Here is a 17,260-nt window from a genome sequence, read left to right as displayed (position 1 = left end):
TTGCACATATTTCTCCTCATAATGTATATAAAATCATATGAAAAAAAATGGATTACCTCCCTTTGACATAGTGATTTTTTTAGCTGTGTTCCCCATGTTAAGTTGTAGAACAAGTGGTAAATAAGCACTTTTCTAGTATTTTAACACTCGAATAATCTGACCGCATGAAGTTATTCAGTTATTTTTACATAACACATTGCGTTTCTTTATTTTAAAACTATACTAGAAAACTTTTCATGATTACATGTCCTTCATCTAGGAAACAAGTGTTGAAATGTTTGTAATTGGATTTTTATGTTAAACAATTGCTTTTAAATATTCCAAATTGTTACTTTAATCTTCCAAATGCAAAGTTTGGTTATACTTAGTCTTATTTATTCATATTTGGCACTTTTTTCTACTTCAGTTCTGGCTGTCTAGTTTTGGCGAAGAATCCATCCTGATGTTGGGGTAACAGGAATTTCTGCAGAGTGATTGTCAATGACATTTTGTGAACTTTACAAGTAATTAAAACACAGATTTAGTATAATGAAACATGATTGTTGTTTTATTTGGTATCAAACTGTTTAAAAAGCCTTTTAAAAAGCTTTTTGTGGTCTTTTCAGGGTATTTAATCAAGAACTTCCATGTAAGAAAAAATTTAACTAAGAGTACACCAAGTCTTTAGTTTCTAGGTGTACTTGCAATACTGGTCAAAGCAAACACAGAAAACAGTTCATATTTATTAAACATAGTATTTTACACCATTCTTTTAAAAACAATCAATGTGCAACTTTATATACCAAATATACATTGGCCGCAGTATGGGCTGTAGTATAAATTTTGCTCTATCTTTACAAATTCAGCATTTATGAATGTTGTATTGAAACTGGAACTTGAAAATTGGATACCTTACATGTTTATTACAAAAAAAGTGGGAAAAGAAGTAAAAAAGTCCCTTATAGGAAAATATGCACTCTTTCACTGTACTTGTCCAAGGTCACACAATAATCAACAAAGTCATTTCCTGTAAATTTTAATGTAATGGAAGGATTCTGGAACCATTTGAAGTTGTTTTTTACATAAATTTCTATCTTAGCTGCGGCTATCCAGCATGCACTGAGTGTACTTCGAGAGGAAGCATGGGGTATATGGTAAATAATCAGTTTTTGTGTGCAGATAGAAAGAAACAATAGAAATTACACTTTAGAGTTATGATATCAACGAAAGTCATAAATATTCTCCCCATTTACATCACATTTTGCACATATTTCTCCTCATAATGTATATAAAATCATATGAAAAAAAATGGATTACCTCCCTTTGACATAGTGATTTTTTTAGCTGTGTTCCCCATGTTAAGTTGTAGAACAAGTGGTAAATAAGCACTTTTCTAGTATTTTAACACTCGAATAATCTGACCGCATGAAGTTATTCAGTTATTTTTACATAACACATTGCGTTTCTTTATTTTAAAACTATACTAGAAAACTTTTCATGATTACATGTCCTTCATCTAGGAAACAAGTGTTGAAATGTTTGTAATTGGATTTTTATGTTAAACAATTGCTTTTAAATATTCCAAATTGTTACTTTAATCTTCCAAATGCAAAGTTTGGTTATACTTAGTCTTATTTATTCATATTTGGCACTTTTTTCTACTTCAGTTCTGGCTGTCTAGTTTTGGCGAAGAATCCATCCTGATGTTGGGGTAACAGGAATTTCTGCAGAGTGATTGTAAATGACATTTTGTGAACTTTACAAGTAATTAAAACACAGATTTAGTATAATGAAACATAATTGTTGTTTTATTTGGTATCAAACTGCTTAAAAAGCCTTTTAAAAAGCTTTTTGTGGTCTTTTCAGGGTATTTAATCAAAAACTTCCATATAAGAAAAAAATTAACTAAGAGTACACCAAGTCTTTAGTTTCTAGGTGTACTTGCAATACTGGTCAAAGCAAACACAGAAAACAATTCATATTTATTAAACATAGTATTTTACACCATTCTTTTAAAAACAGGCAATGTGCAACTTTATATACCAAATATACATTGGCCGCAGTATGGGCTGTAGTATAAATTTTGCTCTATCTTTACAAATTCAGCATTTATGAATGTTGTATTGAAACTGGAACTTGAAAATTGGATACCTTACATGTTTATTACAAAAAAAGTGGGAAAAGAAGTAAAAAAGTCCCTTATAGGAAAATATACACTCTTTCACTGTACTTGTCCAAGGTCACACAATAATCAACAAAGTCATTTCCTGTAAATTTTAATGTAATGGAAGGATTCTGGAACCATTTGAAGTTGTTTTTTACACAAATTTCTATCTTAGCTGCGGCTATCCAGCATGCACTGAGTGTACTTCGAGAGGAAGCATGGGGTATATGGTAAATAATCAGTTTTTGTGTGCAGATAGAAAGAAACAATAGAAATTACACTTTAGAGTTATGATATCAACGAAAGGCATAAATATTCTCCCCATTTACATCACATTTTGCACATATTTCTCCTCATAATGTATATAAAATCATATGAAAAAAATGGATTACCTCCCTTTGACATAGTGATTTTTTTAGCTGTGTTCCCCATGTTAAGTTGTAGAACAAGTGGTAAATACGCACTTTTCTAGTATTTTAACACTCGAATAATCTGACCGCATGAAGTTATTCAGTTATTTTTACATAACACATTGCGTTTCTTTATTTTAAAACTATACTAGACAACTTTTCATGATTACATGTCCTTCATCTAGGAAACAAGTGTTGAAATGTTTGTAATTGGATTTTTATGTTAAACAATTGCTTTTAAATATTCCAAATTGTTACTTTAATCTTCCAAATGCAAAGTTTGGTTATACTTAGTCTTATTTATTCATATTTGGCACTTTTTTCTACTTCAGTTCTGGCTGTCTAGTTTTGGCGAAGAATCCATCCTGATGTTGGGGTAACAGGAATTTCTGCAGAGTGATTGTCAATGACATTTTGTGAACTTTACAAGTAATTAAAACACAGATTTAGTATAATGAAACATAATTGTTGTTTTATTTGGTATCAAACTGCTTAAAAAGCCTTTTAAAAAGCTTTTTGTGGTCTTTTCAGGGTATTTAATCAAAAACTTCCATATAAGAAAAAATTTAACTAAGAGTACACCAAGTCTTTAGTTTCTAGGTGTACTTGCAATACTGGTCAAAGCAAACACAGAAAACAATTCATATTTATTAAACATAGTATTTTACACCATTCTTTTAAAAACAGGCAATGTGCAACTTTATATACCAAACATACATTGGCCGCAGTATGGGCTGTAGTATAAATTTTGCTCTGTCTTTACAAAGTCAGCATTTATGAATGTTGTATTGAAACTGGAACTTGAAAATTGGATACCTTACATGTTTATTACAAAAAAAAGTGGGAAAAGAAGTAAAAAAGTCCCTTACAGTAACATCCCAACATATATCGCTAGCCTGTATTTGTATACTGTATAGATATCGTTTTAAAGCTCCGCCCACTACTGGAGTATTTTTGTGCATTGCTGTTGGCGAGTGTTGTATGAAGATGTGCAACCTAATGAGCAGTGAATGCACGGACAGTTCGATATTCTGAAGCGGAGACAAAGCACATTCTGTTGTCTTCAATCAGACAATGTTTTGTTATTTCTTTTTACTGTTGAAATTAGTTGTTGTATGATATGATACATGAGTATTAACTTTAAGTTATGTAGTATAAGAAACAATTATAGATTCTTTTCGGCGTTCTGGTCATCAGCTAATTGTGTGATATGTTTTGAGAATACTACGTGGGCCCCAAATGATTTTAAATGAAAAATAAATGCAATAAATTTGAGTTTTTCTGTTTTTCAAAGCAATAACAATTTACAAAATTATTTGCAGGATACAGACAATAAATGGTTAGTGTTTTATATATCAGCAGTATTTTTATTCGGCCCAAAACAGGATGAATAGCATGCTAAAGCTCGAATCACACCTATTTCTCAGCCTCGAACACAAACAGCTGATATCAAAGATTAGATAAAACTGATATCGCTTTCAAACAAAACCGACATTCAAAACGTATAAAGGACAACGTGCACCACTGAAAAGTAAAGCAACAGCAACACGAACCCATTGTCAGACGAATCTGATGGTGATATTAAGATCTCCAGAAGGCAAAGTAGAATCAGCTTCACATGTGGCACTCGTTGCTCATTGGATCTACAGAGGATAACTGTAGTTGTGACAATTGCAATATTTTTTTTTGCAATTTAAATTTTGGAATAGAATCAGATGATGTTAAGCTGTTTCACCATTTGTGACGCCATAAATATATTTCTACCGACACGAACTTATTTCGCTACGATAGAGACTGTATATAGATTGTATATCACAATCATTTAAACAGTCAATATAATTTAACTATGATGATAGACTTGTTGTTGTATAAGGAACCATTTATAACAACCTACTAATATTATGTAAATCATGTACTATCAGATAGTTCACTCAAAGGTCTTATTGTATATAAACACGACTTTAGCAACACTATAGCATAAATTCAGCTGCGCAAATAATGAAACACCAACCTCATGTACACACAAACACACACACATACACACAAACTAACGATAAGGAAGAATCACAGTGAAGATTAAAAGCAGATGAAACCGGTCAGTTTTAAAGAATTTTGGAAGGTCGACTAGAGAACAAATACAGCCTATACTACAATGCTATATCACATGCAGTACAACACATTTGTTGGTAAGGTAACATCTAAAGAAATATTTGAATAAAACAATACAAATAAACAAACGTAAATTAATTTATGACTTACCAAGTCTTTGTTTATTTTTATTCATTATGGGGATCAAACATGTTCCTCTTTTAGTTTAAATCCTTTAATGTGTTTATTTTTCGTAACTTGCTTCATAATTTATTGCTTTCAGAAATTTTAATCGAAAAAAAAAAACACAAAATGTTATTGATAGCTTTGTTAACAGCTCGTACATTATATTTTTTCAATAATCATAAAAGTAAAGCCATGTTTGAATGCTCACAATTTCACTAGATTTTTTAACCCTGACATCAATGATTTCAAACCATTAAAACCATATGTTAGGTGCTATTATTCAAGTCATCAAATATTGCCTGGCCATTTAATTTCTAAATGAGATGATAAAGAATCAAAACACTATAAATAACTTTTTTTAAATATACTTTATTTGAAAATGGTAAAAAATCATTTATTGTTGATCGGAAAAAATAATCATAAAAATTTTAGCAACTTGTCAGGTTTTTAGCAACTATGACAATAAAAACCTTGCATCTATTTATGTAAATATTATATTATAAAGAATACAAAAAAGAAAAAAAAAGAAAATTGTGATTCTTTGTTGGATAAACCCGCATCTAAATTGTGAGAATAATAATATTTCCTTGGGAACAAATATGTACTCAATTTTAATGTCTGTATTCATCTCGATGAATGCATTGTTTTATAATTACATTAGATTTTTGTTTCATTATGGTACGTCATTCTGATTAGACATGTTACGAAAAGGTATATTCTCGACGCTGAGGTTGAAAAATTAGACTTTAAATGTGGGGACGGTGTCAAAACATTGATTATAGATTTAAACAGATGTGCTTCTTGGTTAATTCAAATCACATTATCTAGAACATCATAGCGTAACATCGAAAATGACAATTGCTTTTTGCTACCAATGCTGGCGATTAATTATAAGACGTGAAATGTTTACGAAATGTTTACGCGTGCAGGATTGAGTGGGGGTAACGTGACAAATTTTGTTCTTCACTGGTTTGTTTTTTTGTAATCTCTCACTGTCCGGCCTTTTTATTTATCACTCTCTTTGCTCCATCCTTTTTAATTAGCTTATTCTGACTTTTTTTTTACATACACTGTCATCCTGCCTTTTTTTGGGCTAAGTTGATCGTTCTGCCTTTTTTCAAATTTCATCATAGCAACACCCCCCCCCCCCCTTTTCCAACACACACACACACCCCCCTCTCGGAAAAAACCGACTGGTACCTCCGTAAATTATCAATAGGTACAGGTACACATGGCTTTAGAGAAATCCTTAGCATTGGTATCTCAAATAGAGGAAAGACTGGCAGCATTTTTTCTAAAACTATAATGCAACATGTTTTTGTTGAATCGTATACAAATTGTGTTTAGGTGTTATAAAATAGACCACGTTAGATAAAGGAATAGGGTGCAAAAAACTTGACCAAAATACATACGGTCACTTCTTTGTTTGCTTTTCATAACAAAGTATATGAAAATGACCCTTACATATATATCCCGAGAACGTATAAAAAAGATTATAAAACTTAAGATTATTTGCTAGGTCTGTTAAGGGCTTGCATGCCCATAGAGATGACACATTTGTCATACATACAGTTTTTCCTAAAAATTAACACAAGTATGTACCCCGTGTCTCCGCTGCTCTGCACATCTATCACATTTACCTGCCCACCTTTTCCTCCCATCTTTTTTTGTATTAAAGTTTTTTAAACTTTGAAATATTAAAGAATTTATGATTATCTATTTCGTATATTTCTTATGGTTCAAATGCTATTGAATATTCTATCCATACGGAATAATTGTAATAAATTGTCTCCAGAGAATCAATATCCAATGTATGAAAAGCTAATCTCTTTTCTGTTTTTGTGTTTTGACATAGTCCCCACATTTATTGTGTAAATTGTCAACCTCAGCGTCGTGAATATGCCTTTTCGTAACATGTATATTGGCTACACTGCAATCTCGCGTTATTCATTAATCAACTTCACTACACAATAAAATGTATCATTCATAATGACACGAGGTCCGACAATATACTGCACAGGTAAACTAAATAGAAACCTGATAAACATCGTGTTTTCATGATCCTAGCTAAAAAAATGTAATTATAAGTATTGAATGCTACTGTTTGTAACTTCATAGGGTTGAAAAAGCGTTGACGGTGCGCAAATTTTTAGACAAGGGGATCATATAATATAAAAAAGAAGATGTGGTATGATTGCCAATGAGACAACTATCTACAAGATACCAAAATGACACAGACATTAACAACAATAGGTTACCGTACGACCTTCAACAATGAGCAAAGCCCATACCGCATAGTCGGCTATAAAAGGCCCCGATATGACAATGAAAAACAATCCAAACGAGAAAACTAACGACCTTATTTGTATAAAAAAATGAACGAAAAACAAATATGTAACACATAAACAAATGACAACCACTGAATTACAGGCTCCTGACTTGGGACAGGCACATACATAAATGAAGTGGCGAGATTAAAAATGTTAGCGGGACCCCCCCCCCCCCCTAACCTGGGACAGTGGTATAACAGTACAACATAAGAACGAACTATAAAAATCAGTTGAGAAAGGCTCAATTCATCAGATGGACAAAAATACAAGTGGAAGTAGCATACTCTATTTATATTTAATTAATATGTAAATTATATTCTTAATGTGTTTATTCAAAATAAGTATTCAGCTGTTACATATATACTGATAACAACACAAATTGATTTTTTTGTTTCTAAATGTTTACTTTGCATAATTTTTCAGTGAGTTGTTAAATGGCTAATCTCGCTGGTTACCACGAGGCGTTTGTTTCTTTAAATTTTTATGATAGATAGATGCGCGTTTGATAAATTACAAATGTAACAGGGAATACGTCAAAGAGACAGTGTCTCTTCGACGTATTCCCCGTAGACAATAACCCGATCAAAGAGCCATCAATTGGTCTTTAACACGGGGAGAAAATCTCGGACCTTAAGGCATTCTTCAGCTCAACCAATTGATATCTGAGTATAAAACGACAGCGAAAAAGAAACCTTTGGAGGTTGTTTGACTTTTGAAAGCATAACCGAAAGCAAACATTTTATCTTATGATGTTACTGCTTAATCTCCCAATTAGAACTCCTAGCAAATCACAGTGTACATGTATATATTACAAAATTCAATGTTTAATTCATTTTCCTGTTGAATTTGTTCACCTTTTTCGTATTTATTTATAAGTGTGTACTTATATATATTCCCATGGAAGTAATATTTAGAAGGAATAACAACGACTAATTAGCATGTATTTATAGCATGCTGAGCTCTGTACTAAAGTCATACGATTTCATCCAATTATAGTCTCAGCGGTAAGACCCCTTTGGTTACTATCTGCGTTACCGCGGTTGTAAAAGGCATCTGTAATTTCTTATCAGTCACGTGGTTTTATCGAGTCCGGTAATTATAGCGCACCTGTGGGAAATCCCTAGTTTATTAATAACAAGGTAGCGCTGTATCACATAGAATATCTACCTTTAGAAAGAAATCGAATGGTGAAAAAAAACTTAAAAAACGGACGAGAATTGTATAAACTGCAACAGCTTAACATGGTAAGTTGTATTTATTTTTGCATATTTTGTGTAATTACTGTTTGTTTTAAACAGCTCTAAAAGCATTTTCCGGTTGAAAGCGGATCTCAAGTAAAAACAGGTAATAACGATGATGCGATCATTGTTCACATGATGTATACCAAAATAATGTAGGCAGATGTAGGCATATAATATTTTAGTGTTGAAATGTGCCAAGGCTATCGAGCAATAGAAAAAAATACTTTTAAATAATTTAGACTTACATGAAATAAAAGTCATAAAATACTTTATTGAAACATGAAATAATAAATGGTTAGTGGTGCTACCGTATTTAAATGTATATCTGTTTTTAAAAAAAAAGTTTTGAATAACATTAACACTATATGAGAAAGAGAAGAACAATCAAACAAAGAGAGCATGACGCTTTTTCTATCCACAGTTTTATTTTTACTGAGTTGTTTAAAATTTGTGTACAAAATAAAAAAAGTATAGTAATTGAAAGTTAAAGATGTTTAAATTGATTAGATGATACGGGAAGACTGATCAATAAAAGGTTGTTTATAAGTCCAGGAAAATAGTTTTTAAATTTTATTCTTCTTCCATGTTAAGACATACTAGACTATTTGTAGAATTATTTTCTTAACTTTCAGAAATGGAATCTGAATTTGACTGCCGTTTATGTGGAAAATCAGAAAGGAAGATCACACATCGTCATTTGCCTTGTGAAAAATCTAAGCACGCAAGAGACATTAAACTAGCATTAAATATTGAAATTGAAAATGATCCTCCTTTTTTGTCAAATTTCATATGTGAAAGCTGTCGGCTTAAATTAGTAAGATGGAGAAAAGATGTTAATAAGAAAAAGAAAGCCAAAATCAACATTTAGGTAGTGGAAATTGAATCGGGCGACATCTTGTCCCAGTCACAATCAAACAGTACTTGTTGGCAAGGTATTGAATCTTTGGCAAACGAATTAGGATGGGTTTCTAACATTCAAGACGGATCAAGATGTTTTATAAAATTGCAGGAAGACAGAGTTCTTCTTAGCATATGTGTTGACTCCGACCTGAACTGCAGAATCATAGTCTTAGAAAAAGTTGTTAAATTTGAAAATATTCTTGAAAATAGCACAAGTATCAATGATGCATCAATTGTTGAAAAGTTGATGAATAAAATTTCATGCATGAAGGTTTGCCCAGGAAACGATGACTTTTCTGATATTTGTCGTTATCGGTATCCTAGCACACTAGCAAAATTTAGAAACACAGAAGACATTTTAATAGCATCTGAAGAACATTTAGCACATAGAACAACAATACGCACAGTTGCTTGTGGTATGTTATGTGATAGCCAGCAAGAAAGATGTTCAAATTGTCAGGTTTTCCGACCAAACCTCTTCATGCAACGGAGTAGAATGAAAAACAATTCATCAGAAACAAAGCTAATACATAGACTGGATTATATGACAACTGGTCAGTTGAAAGAGAGAGTATTGAACTCAAGGGATGAAATACAAAGTCTTAAAAGAAAAATGGACAGTCTAAAAGAACAGTTATCTAAATACTGCGACAAGTTAGGAGTGAAGTTGGACATTGAAATTTCAGAGTCTTTTGTAAGCATAATGAAAGAAAACAATGACATTGCGCTATCAAAATTTAAAGAAAATAGTCCACAATACATTCTTTGGAAACAGCAACTAGAAGCGGCAACAAAGTCAAATCTGAAGCAAATGAGATGGCATCCAACTTTGTTAAGGTGGTGTATAGTTTTGCATGCAAAATCTCCATCTGCTTACAGAATGCTTAAGAAAAGCAACGTACTAACACTTCCACATGAGAATACACTCCGGGATTATACAAAGTTTACGAGTACACAAAGTGGCTGGAATACTGACGTGATCGACAGAGCTATACTGGACTTTAGCATCTTAGATGATCCCCTGAAACAGAATATTTCGTTGCTGTTTGATGAAGTGAAAGTGAAGTCTGGACTCGTATACTGTTCTGAATCAGGCAGATTGATTGGATTTTGTGATTTGGGATCTGTGAATAATGATATTCAGAACTTTTGTATAAATGAATCAGAAACATCAGAGCCCGGCATTGCAAGTCATATCATGACAATAATGATACGAGGCATATTTTCTAATCTCGAGTGTGTGGTTGCACATTACCCTTGCAAAGGATTCACTAGTTATCAATTATTTTGGATAATTTGGCACGGCATTGGCATTTTAGAAAAATATGGTTTAATTGTTAGAGCTTTGGTGTGCGACGGTGCTACTCCTAACAGGAAATTCTACAGGATTCATGGACAAAACCAAGATTTATACTATTTTACAAATAATGAATATGGAGACGAAATAAATCTATACTTCATTTGTGATGCCCCTCATCTAATGAAAACAACCAGAAATAACTTTGAGAACTCAGGATGGAACAATAAAACCAGAAATTTAATGGTAAGTAATGTGACATGTTGGGCTATTCTGCACGAGCTAAAACTCCCTCTTGAAGGCCGTACTTTGGCCTTTAATTGTTTACTTTTTACACCTTGAGATTTGGATGGAGAGTTGTTTTATTGCCATTCATACCACATCTTAATTCCATTAGATACACAGAAAATCGTCTCAATTTCATTTTTAAGTAAAATATGCCGGTTTTATATATTTTAAACACCCCTGCAGTTCTTTCAATAAGAAAATGAATATACTGTAGAACCTTTATTCAAAGATATGTAGAGGGCTAATGTCACAGTATTGTTTAATTCTTTTTTTCTCTTTCCAGTTGAATGGGAAGCCTATTAAATGGTCACAGATAGTAACACTAGTGGAAGGGGATATTCATGGAATGGGTTTGCGACTTCTTCCAAGGATCAGTTATGAGCATCTTCATCTAACACCAACTTTGAGAATGAGAGTCAAATTAGCAGTGCAGGTTAGTTTTTGTTTTATATACTAGTGCTCTGTACTAGTGCATGTTGTAAAAAAATATTAAACTCCAAAGAGAAAATAGACATTTGACCTTTTTAAAATACAAAATAAGAAGGAAAATTATATTAATTTTATATACAGATGGTCTATTAAATATCAGTATTTTAATTTCAGTTGTACAATACTTTTCAGATTCTTAGTTCCAGCGTTGCGAATGCCCTACAACTCAAAGGCAACCCAGAAACTGAGTCAACACAACTTTTCATAAGAATGTTTGATAAATTTTTCGATTGCCTGAATGTGTCAAATACAAAATCAGGCATCTTTCAGAGGAAACCAACTTGTGCACCATACACTAATATCAATGATTGGAGATTTAAGGTTTGTATAAATGTTCTTTAGTTTTCTTTTGATTTTCGATATACTAGTAGACTTTGAGATCTTAAAAACTCGTTCAAAGAAGTAAAAACAAATTATTAAACTTTAAAATTCTTGGAGTTGCACATACATTGTACCCAGGAATCAAATGAAAATAAGGAGATGTGGTATGATTTGCAATGATTTTGTATAAGTCGCATCTATAAAGTTGCTTCATTTTTTTACTTAAACATGTTAAATAAGGCGGTTAGTTTTCTTGTTTGAATTGTTTTACATTGTCTTATCTGGGCCTTTTATAGCTGACTATGCAGTATGGGCTTTGCTCATTATTGAAGGCCGTACTGTCACCTGTAGTTGTTAATGTTTGTGTCATTTTGGTCTTTTGTGGATAGTTGTCTCATTGGCAATCATACCACATCTTCTCTTTTATATTAATGAATAAAAAATTAGATAAATAAGTTTAGCATTACTTTTTTTTTGCAACAGTGGCTAGAGGAGGACTTCCTTAAGTTTTTAACCAAATGGGAGCAAGAAGGAGAAAATCAAGCAGATCTAAGTAAAAAGGAAAAGAAACAACTATGCCTAAGCAGGGAAACCCTTGAAGGACTGAGAATAACAGGTAAATTCTGATTTTGGAACAAGTGTATTTTAAATAATTTATCCTTATTTGACATTGTAGATAAATTTTGTCTGAATAATTGTGCTAGGATTAAGACAACTTTTGACTGTTTTTATGGTAGGTTTATCTTTGTCATTGATATAATAACTATCAATATGGTTAAATTAATAATTTCACTCATTTCTTTTTCAGTTAAATCATTTGTGGAGTTGGGAAAGCAACTGCTTCTGCTACCAAATGTTCGATTCCTGTTGAGCGAGAAGTTTAACCAAGATCCACTTGAAGAATACTTTTCCAAGCAGAGGGGCATGGGAGGATTTTGTGATAATCCTACTGTAAGGCAATTTCAAAACAATGCATTAAAGTTGCAAGTTGCAAATGCTCCGGCAGTAATGGCATTTACAAGAGGAAACTGTCAGACAAGACAAAACGCACAGCCAATTGAAGCACCATTAAGCAAACGGAAACACAAAAGACATTGATGTGTACTTTATAACATTGATTAAGTTTTAACATAATTCAAATATTCTAGACATCGGTCTTAATTTTATTTCAAATAGCAACAAAATGTACAACGATACTTTGAGGTTTAATTTTCCTTGTTTAATTCTTTTCTCATACTTTTTTGTGATTTTCGTGATATTGAATTCTGTTGTTTTTTCTTAATATACATGAATACATTTGAAAATGCTTTCAGTCTAAGATTCACCCAGCATGTAATAAATTTATTAAGAAGATATAATTTAATGTCGTCACTCTCTGTATCCTTCATCAATTCCATAAAAGCCTGGTTCACTGACTCACTATCCTCAATCTGCTGGTGGAGCTCATCCTTTGTGACATGCAGACTTGAAGATGCTCTATTTAAATTGGAGCGAATAATGATTTCCATTTCTTTAAAAAACATGTAGACAGAATCACTTACAGAGAAAAGTCCACCCCTATTAACAAGGATAAGCTATTCTTTTGTATAGGAGAGTAAATTTCTTACAAGAAATTAATCTTGAAGTTTTTAATTATGTCCCGACACTGTGCATGCATAGGATTTCTTTGATATTTCGTGAAATGACGAGATAACTTTCTACATATATATCCTGCAGTAAATCTTAATGCCTGTTCTTCAGATTCAGAAATGGTCAAAACAGATGTTTTTTCTCCTGATGTTGAAGGAATAGGGTGTCGTTTCTTCATAAGTTCCTGAAACAATTGTTGTAGAAGAAATTGCAATACTAATCTACAAATCCGGTCTGAATAATTTTCAATTTTTAAGTTGTCCATAAAACTTATAAATATCAATTTTATGTCTGCAGACCCCCTAATTTGATGGAAGGATGCAGCTTTTTTTTCAAGTCGTGTTGATATTAGCTGCTTACTATTGTCGCCTTCAATAACAGATGGCCAAATATGCATAATTAACATTTCACAATTGTCATTTGCTGCATTACTGTTTTCTAATTTTCTACAGTTACAGTCAGCATATCGCTAAATTTGTCATTGGGTTTACAAAACGACTCTGATCTTATAGTTTTTAAACTATCGAGCACAACTGTCTTGGCACTTTCTTTAGCTTTCTCTAATGTGAATGCTGGAAAAAAGAAACATAAACACTAATTGGTGTTGATGAAGGCTAAAAAGTCAGAATAATAATTATTGTTACAGAAACGAGATCTAGGTGTCCATTGTTTAAATTAATGTTAAAGACTATATATTGCAAGATATCAATGATTATTTTTGTCCTTGGGTTGTTGTCTCATAAACATGAATTTTGTACACAAGTACACAAGGTACACAAAATATCCCTTTCTTCAATCATTGTTTCAATATAACACATGCAAATGTTTATATGTTTTATGTCCAGTGGGAAATATTTCATGCATATTCGGGACAAAGAATACAAAAAGTAGGATCTGCTTTATCGGTAAACCATATACAATGTATAGGGCTCAAAATGTTGGACTACAAATACATACTAAGACTTTACAAGATGTGGATGATTATCTGGATAAAAAAAAAGAGTTTTACTGTTCAGTTAAAGTCACATGGATGACGAAGAGAAAAAAAACAGGCAAAAATCATTTCCTAAGCACTTCTTCTTACCAAATGCCCAAAATAAAAGTGTACTGTAAAAAAACCAATATTATAGCAGCTTACCATATTCCTTTACAGTATTCCCGGACTTAGTTTTTATTTGTTTGGAAGACTTCTTTTCTTTCTCTGAAATTTCAAAACAAATCAAACATATATATATAATAAATGAACATTTTGACAAATGCAAATGCTCCAAATATTGATTTGCCCATAAAATTTTCATATATTTTATGGGTCATAAATAACTTGAAACCTATCCATTTAATATTTGTCATCCCACCAATTTATATCAATAATTATACATTTTAATAAGTACAAATGTATGCTTCAAAGAACAATGTTACAGTGCGAGTGTGTCAATAATTTATAATATTATAAATTTTAACTTTTATTAATAAGAAAAAGTATTAGATACTATTTAATGAGACAGTGTCAGAAATAGAAGTTCCTTCATAATATAGGTTACCATATTTAAAATTATGACACCTCTATCAATGTTACAGAATGTATGAAACACTTTACAATGTATTCGTCTTTGATGTCTACATGTAAAAAAATAGTGTTTGCCGCACACGTATTCTAACACACGTGTATATATGCGCACTACAGAATTAAAAAAAAAACATACCCGAGACTACAGTTGGTTTGTGATGTCCAAGACACTCATAACACACCCAATCTGAAGGTCCGTCATCTATGGAAACATTTAATCCAACACATCGTATATGGTAAAACTTAATTTTACAGTCTGGACCCTCACATTCTATTAAATCAGCCACATCGTCTGATTTGCAATGGCAATACACTTCGGTTTCAGTTTCAGAAGTTTCAAAGTCATCAAATATTTCATCGGGAACGTCCTCCATCTTTACAAATTTTAGTTTTTTAAAACCGGTATCAATCTTTTTAAAGACAACTTGAGACAATATTTCGACTTCCTTAGTATTTATGACAACATCCGGTTTGTTCGTATATTTCCGTGAACACGACAATAACCGGAAAGTGTCAGTGATTTGATCTATCACATGCCGAGATTCAATTACCATGCCAGATAATAAACCAATTAACGAGTTATCGAAAGTTGGGCGGTAACGCAGATGAAACCTTTGAAGTGACGACGATGTTATTCCTTCCAATATTACTTCCATGATATTCCATACATTTAAATCTTATTTAAACAACAGTCAAAAATACTTTATGTAGTTCAGAGGTATACCGCCATCTTGAATTGTATAACCACAGTAAATAATCGTTCTAGTTCTTAGTCCCAATCTGCAAATTTAGAGGCAGATCTGTTTATTTATATGAAGAAAACGTAGTTATTCATTGCATTATCGAAAATGATTTAACAAATACCAAATATTTGTGCTTTTAGAATTAAGTTTTCAAATAAGCCATTTAAGGGGAGATAACTCTTTAGTACACAATTTATACTAAACATATAGGGATTTTTTTTATTGTTTACTTGTAGCAAGAACACAAGTTCGGTGACACCATTTTTTCTTTTTATGCACTAAAGTGGGTTTATTTTCATGAACAATCTAAGCAAATTTGGGCAATTTTGAAAGACTCGTACCTTAAAAAATAGCGCGGTGACCCATACTTTTTATCAATATTTTGAAAAAAGCATAATAAAATCTTCAGTTTAAGAAAACTCTGTCATTTCATTTTCTATACCCCTGAACTACCTTAAAAGACAAGAAGATTTTTTCTGATAATCAAAAGATTTCCTGAAATTTGCAATTTGAAAAGCCTACACAAATGTTATCTTTGAACTTGTTAGTCATAACAGACTTATTTCCTATACGTACGGACATGCTCATGACGATTTCATCGATAGATTTAATCTTTAACTCAGAATTGGCTTACATCTTAGAGAGAAACTTGAGCGCCCACAAACCTGTATTAGTTCGTCACATTCTTGATGTGCCTGTCCAAACCCATAAGCCTGTAGTTCAGTGGTCAGTTGTTGCAGGTTGTTCAGGTATGTAATACGGGTTTTTCGCAAATTGTTTTGTTATAAATTAAACTGTTTACTCAATTGAATTGCTTCATATTTTTTCTTGTCCGGGGTTTTGTAGCCGACTGTTACTGTACTTTATGATTTTTTCTAACTATTGAAGGCCAACAATTGTTTACATCCATTTTATTCTGTTCATTTGGTGGATAGTTGTCGTCTCATTTGCAATTATACCACATCTGCTTATTTTTATATTAGCATCAAAACAGAAGTAGTGGTTTGAAACCACTGCCATAGAAAGATGGAGTAGCAAAACAAGTCTGATTATTTAAAAGATATTTTGTATGTTAACAATGAGAGTATGCATTGCATGCAGATTATGCAAGGGAATCATGGGGGAAACGTTTTATTGAAGCAGGACGGCTGCCTATATTTGCAGATATCCACTTTTTTTTAATTTGCGGAAACAGAACTTCTCATCGAAGACATAACTCTCTTCTAAAAGAGGCTTTTGTGCTGTCAAAATACTCATGACGACAATGGTACATGGTTGTAGACATATACATTTGAAGAATATTGTACGTGGTAGCGATATCGCACATAAAAAAGAATATCAAAGGTATTTGATTGAAGCTTAACCAATGAATTTCTAATTAGGACAGAAATATAATGTAAAAGACAAGTATAAAAATGTAGAAGTTTTCTGTTAAGAAATTTTAAATACATGATATATCAAAACATTTAACACTTCTATGTCTACAATCATATCATGTTGAAAGTATCGGTTCTTGTGCGAATACCGAAACTTAAGCAACGAGGAGCTCGGTTAGTACTTGAATGGGTGCCCGCTTCGGATTACTTGCTGCGTTATAAAATTCAAGAATTGACACCTACCTACGGCCC

The 17,260-nt window shown here is 32.2% G+C and overlaps 2 long non-coding RNA genes across 2 annotated transcripts; one reads left to right on the top strand and one right to left on the bottom strand.

Moving 5' to 3' along the window:
• The first annotated feature begins 358 nt into the window (after window positions 1–358).
• LOC143079275 (uncharacterized) lies at window positions 359–3,036 on the top strand. Its single transcript, XR_012979372.1, has 3 exons — window positions 359–503; window positions 1,647–1,743; window positions 2,886–3,036. It is a non-coding gene; the product is annotated as an uncharacterized LOC143079275 (long non-coding RNA).
• Window positions 3,037–13,288: 10,252 nt separating this feature from the next.
• On the bottom strand, window positions 13,289–15,542 carry LOC143075716 (uncharacterized). The gene is made up of 3 exons (XR_012978393.1): window positions 15,026–15,542; window positions 14,461–14,523; window positions 13,289–13,894 (listed from the first exon to the last, which is right to left on the bottom strand). It is a non-coding gene; the product is annotated as an uncharacterized LOC143075716 (long non-coding RNA).
• Window positions 15,543–17,260: the final 1,718 nt, after the last annotated feature.

Source organism: Mytilus galloprovincialis, chromosome 1, assembly GCF_965363235.1.
Source record: "Mytilus galloprovincialis chromosome 1, xbMytGall1.hap1.1, whole genome shotgun sequence".
NCBI lineage: Eukaryota > Metazoa > Mollusca > Bivalvia > Mytilida > Mytilidae > Mytilus > Mytilus galloprovincialis.
This window is presented reverse-complemented; position numbering and strand designations above follow the sequence as displayed.